Source organism: Pseudochaenichthys georgianus, unplaced genomic scaffold (assembly GCF_902827115.2).
Source record: "Pseudochaenichthys georgianus unplaced genomic scaffold, fPseGeo1.2 scaffold_933_arrow_ctg1, whole genome shotgun sequence".
NCBI classification, from domain to species: domain Eukaryota; kingdom Metazoa; phylum Chordata; class Actinopteri; order Perciformes; family Channichthyidae; genus Pseudochaenichthys; species Pseudochaenichthys georgianus.
Genome location: NW_027263461.1, coordinates 1 through 5,713, shown reverse-complemented (window position 1 = coordinate 5,713; position 5,713 = coordinate 1). Strand labels below are relative to the sequence as shown.

The 5,713-nt window shown below is 38.5% G+C and overlaps 1 long non-coding RNA gene across 1 annotated transcript; it reads left to right on the top strand.

Moving 5' to 3' along the window:
• Positions 1-204: 204 nt before the first annotated feature.
• On the top strand, positions 205-2,857 carry LOC139433676 (uncharacterized). Its single transcript, XR_011643066.1, has 3 exons — positions 205-1,481; positions 1,723-1,773; positions 2,087-2,857. It is a non-coding gene; the product is annotated as an uncharacterized lncRNA (long non-coding RNA).
• The last annotated feature ends 2,856 nt before the right edge of the window (positions 2,858-5,713 follow it).

Here is a 5,713-nt window from a genome sequence, read left to right as displayed (position 1 = left end):
GTAAAGTGAATGAGGCTCCTTTGTCGTGGTGCACACACGCATTTCTACAACGTCCCGCAGTGAGCTTTTATTCTATACAACGTTTTTTAAATCTACTTTATAGCTTGTAGTAACTCACGGGAGGCTTCTTTTATTTTATTTGTATTCATAATAATTTTTATTTTTCGTCAGAATGTAAAAATTACATTAGTTACGAATTTGTGTTCTCAAAAAGCAGTGCATTGTTCGTAATGCAACTGTGATTTTTATTAAATTAGTTAGTTTTTAAGGAAGGCCAGAGCTTCAGCTGTGTCAAATAGATTGTTCCCTTTAGTTAACGTTATTTAAAAGATAATGATCATGTCCTCTGTATTGTATTACGAGCGTCCATTCCCATTGGATAACGTAGAATTTTACACCCGGAAGTAAGTATTCTCCTTACTGTCGATTGATTTTACAGTGATATCTGCACTACTCATCGACTAAAAAACACCAAATTGTCCTTGTTAATTACACAACATTGATTGGTTTGAATTGTCTTCGATTCGGAGAAACAAATATTTTTTCGGAGTTTTTGGACGGCAGAAGACACTACACTACCCAGAATCCTCAGCTATCGTTTGGGACTACACCATGTGCTTAGCTTGACAAACCCCGTGATCAGTCCTCAAGCTCTTTGATTGGTTGACCTCCAACTGCATTCCATATGAAAAAAAAAAAAGGTTTCGTAAAAGAGAAAATCATACTTAATTCAGCAGTGCTTGCTTTACTCTTTGATAGTCATCACATGAATGCATTATAATAAATAGTTTGGCTGCATTAAATATTACACATCTGTCGTAGTTCTTTCTTTATCTACAGAGATCGGGCATCAGAATAGACCGGAAACTATTCTTTTACCGTTCTGTTTTAATTTCACAATAAAGTTAATAGTAATATTTTGTTTTGAGATTATTGTTTTTTATTAACTACTAGACGACTGGGTCATGTTAAGACCATCTTTTTGTTGTTGCTATGGGTTTTTTTCATCGCTTTTGTGTTACAAATATCAAAACAATAACAAAATAATATTCGTCGTAAACTAAACCGGAAACAGCAGTATATTTTATTTTGTTAACACTGTAAACTTGACAGCCATTTAACCTATGCTTTTAACCATAGACTGTATATATAAATGGACGTAGGGTCCGTGACGTCACCCATAGGATTCTGCAGAGTTGCCGTGAAGCCCTTAGTAGGCGGAGTCGGCCACTAACGGCTCGACAGCGACGTCAGAGTCTAACTCCCGCCTTCTCCCGCCTGCTCCAAATAAGGGCAAAGAGGCGGTGCTGAGGCGGAGCCGAGGTTGGACAGGGCGGGACCTGCTGCCACCGAGCGTGACGTTCCAGACCTAGCTCAGGCTAAGAAGCTAAGCTAACATGCTCTATTCAGTATTAAGCTAACAACCTATGCTAACAACCCAGTTTGAGGTCACTGCTCCTCGTTCCCGGCATATTCTGAAGGTAAGATACCCTGTAACTTTACAAAACGTGTTCTTTTGATTTAAATGTTCTTGAACCTACACTATACAATTGTTTTTTAAGTGCTTCACCGTTTTTCAAATATAAATGTCATTTGTAACTAAAATTTGTAAACTAGCAGAGATATGGCCAGTGTTGCGTGAATTAAATGTGATTAATGAAATATGACTGTAGAAAAAGAAAGGTGCTTTTATATTGATTAAACCATTTTTATTTATTTCAGCATTAAGAAAAATGAAGATGGCAACCTCCTCCACGCCAAACTGCACAACCTGTAAGTTGATGGTCCTGGCTTACTTTACATGACTTCAGATGGTTGACATTACACACAAACATACTATACATATACATGTGTGCACAATTGTAGATAAACAGCACACAGTATATAAATATATATATATAAACTGTGTGCTGTTAATCTGTTTTTTGAGGTTTTGCTCTCTTGTTACTTTTAACCATACAGGTGTGATTTCATAGTTATTTTGCATGTTATTGTCAAAGGAACAAAATGAGAAACCCTTTATAATTGATTTGATATTCCTCATGATCTGAAGCATTTGTTGCTCTCATTTATTTTCCTCCCATAGTGACTGTATGGATAATCGGAGACAGCTATGTCCGGCATGGAGCCCAGAGAGCTACAGAGACCATCGGCAGCAACCTTGGCCTCGACCTGAGGGTGTGCTGGTTCGGTTGGGGTGGACTGCGCTGGAGAGGTGTCCTCCCTTTCTTTTCCTACTCCCTGCGAGGAAGAGCAGTCCCGGATGTCCTCCTCATCCACTGTGGCGGCAATGACTTGGGGGATGTGCCCAGTGTTCAGTTGCTGAACCAGATGAAGGAGGACCTGCACCAGCTTCACCATCGGCACCCTGGCATGAAGATCATGCTCTCCCAGATGAACCAGAGGCGCCGGTGGAGGGCTGGTGCAAATCCTGTCAAAATGGACAAGGCCCGGAAGTTTGTTAACAGTGTTATGGCTACTTTTGTTCATAGCCTAAATGGTGCCATTGTTGACCACTCCAACATTAGACATGACAGTCCTGGGCTGTTTTTGCGAGATGGAGTTAATTTCACCCCTTGGGGAAATGATATTTTTTGTAAAGTCACTAGCCAATTGCCTGAAAGACCACCTCCAAAGACTGTGAACTGCTAAAATGTCAGTATCACTGTTTTTGGATTTGGCCTTTAGAGTATGTATTCTAAGGCCCAGACTGTCATGGCTAATGTTGAGTTAGATATTACATCTGTAGCCATAACACTGTTAACATGGCTGCTCTTCCTCTTCCCCACATCCCACCCCCCCTCTTCCCCCAATGGACTCTGCAGCTCTCCAGGCCCATGCTGGGCATGGCTGTCTGTCAAACCTTTTATTTTGTATTTGTTATGATGTTTTTTGTTATTTTATTTGTTAAAATAATTATGTATTTATGTAAATATTGAAAATAAATTACATTCATATTTTCACTTCTTTGTCTACTGCTTACTGAAAATGTTAGCTATCACATCCAAATGGGACTATCAAATGAAAGGATAAGCTTACCATACAATACAGAAAACATTACACATTAAGGCTCAAATCTTTTCCCAAGCCGGAGCAGTCTGAAAAGAGTCCCAAGTTTAAAAACACAAAATCTTGACAATGAATACTACACTGTCATATGTCAGTGACAATGCAAACAACAGGAAGGTCTCCCCTAGTCCCATGTATGTTGGCATCAATGTCATAAGCATACCATAGAATGTAATTATGAAGTGCAATACCCACAATCCCTACAGGGTCGTACCGTCACAGAAGATAATACCTTTTAGAGAGTTTCTAAATTGTTCAGTATGCAGATAAATATTTGTTTTACAATAGAACATTTTTTCTCTATAAATGTTCCCACATGTTGTGAGCATCTACTTTAAATCTTTTGTCAACAAATAAAAAACATCTTAATTTCCTTTAGGACAACATTTTGTTCATAACACCACTACATTAACAATAAGCATAGGAAAATGATAACTGTCAACATTTAAGATTGTGCTTTTACTCTTTATTTAATCAGATCTATTTACATTGAAAATGTGATAAATACACAAGCCACATTGAAAGTTACATCTTGCATTTTATGAAAAGTAAAGGTTTCGAATCATTGTATGACTTAAAGGGATAGTGGAAATCCGCGAATTTTGGGTTTAACTTATGTATTTTTATTAAAAATAAGCATAATAAACCATTTTTTTTAATTTCATGCGCCTAGTTTCATTTTATTTTCAATTTTACTGCTCCCGACCACGCCCTCTCAATGAAACGAAATACTTCGGGAATCTTCGGGTGATGACGAAAACAAAGGAAGACGGGCACAAACATTGGACGAGGCACGAGTATTTTATTATGTTTTCTGGCTGATTTAATGCATCATTAGCCTGTACCATTGTGTACAACGCCATTTATTGCCTGTCGATTAGGCGACCGGAGGCCTCGTCATCCGATAATCCGGTACACAGTGTCGAATGTGTACACTACAGTCATCATATAGACATGATAGACTAACAGTACTGTGAGTACAGCCTACACTTGACAGGCAGCCTGGCTAGCCTAGGATTAGGACCATACTACGTCAAAAGACCGATTGGCTCTAGCTGTATATCATGCTAGTATACAATTCATTTAAATGTATTCATGTAATTAATGCCCATAAGGCTGTTACATATACAATAATAAATGTGACAAGATAATTTATGTGAACCTGACCCTGGTATGTTATGAAATGTACCCTACATGCAGTCATCCTCGGGCATAGCCATAGGCCTACAGTGCATGCATGCCAACTTTTGCAATATATAATATAGCGCCTAGCGTGAGCTATGCTTAGGGACCTACCAGTCAAGATTATTTGTGCGTAGGGGTGCATCATCTGGCGCCTGGTCCTGGTCATCCTCGCCATTGCCCATGCCGTGAACTAACTCCATCACCTCGGGCTCGAACAAATAAGGACGTAATGGTCCATCGTCTGGCTCATTATTCTCACCATCGTCGCTTACTGAACCGGATTCAGATTCAGTTCCTAAAACTACATTTTCGCAGGAAAGCCGAGAGGATGTTTCTGACTCGCTATCATCACTGGATACCTCGTACAATCCTTCTTCTTTGTCTGGTATATTTGCCCTTCCACGTTCATTCTGCATAGACGCCATGGTTTGTTATTGTTTCGTCTTCCTGAGTTTTCCTCACTTCCGGTTTGGCTGACTCGATCATTTCGTTTCTAAAAAAGTTCGGGGAAGCTGCAATAAAGTGCTTCTAACATGCGTAAGGCAATTATTATATTTTTTTAATCAGGTGTGATTGTTTTGGTACGTAATTATGCTTGTATATAAGTTAAAACGAAACTATTTCGGGTTCAATTTCCACTATCCCTTTAAGTACACTACAAAATAAATTAAAGATGTGCAACAACTGTATCAGTAATTAAAATGATATAACTTATGCACAGGCTTGGGAGGGCTACTTGCCAAAAACACAACCAGTAACTTCATGTGAGTATCAAGATATAAAAGTAATGTAACCTGATAACTTTCTTTTTGTTTTGGATTACTTCAATATCAAATGTAATGCAAATAAACACAGGAGAGAAGAAATATGAATATGATTTTTTTACTTAAAATGTATAATATAATACCATAAAGCAGATTCAGGCAGTAGGTGTAGAGATTCACAATGAAAGTATTATCCTCCAGAACAGTACGGCTTCCAGAGAAGAGATACCATTTGATCATTTTACAACAACCACTATCTGCTCTTTTTAGGTTTTGAATAAGATTGTAATCCTGAGTTTCCCTATTATTAAAAAAAGTAAAACTAATCCGATTACATCTCTTCCTATGTAACTAAGGATTACACTTTCATTTTTTTCTATACGATCTTGATTCGTGTTCGATGTAATCCATTACTATCTAAGCCAATACAAGTCATACCTTTTGGAAAATTGTCTCAAGTTATAAATGATGCCTTCAATCTCTTTCACGTGGAGAAGACATCCCATTGGCCGAGGCGTTGCAACTTCCCTCAAGCGTCCTACATGAAAGAAAGATCACATGTTAGAAATGTGTGCACAAACTATTCAGTATGACCCGTCTTAGTTTAAAGCCCAAGTGTAAGAGTGAACAGAGGCGGAGTCTGTTTGTTGGCTGCTGCTGCCCAAACCAACACCCTCCTCACAAGCATTGACTGT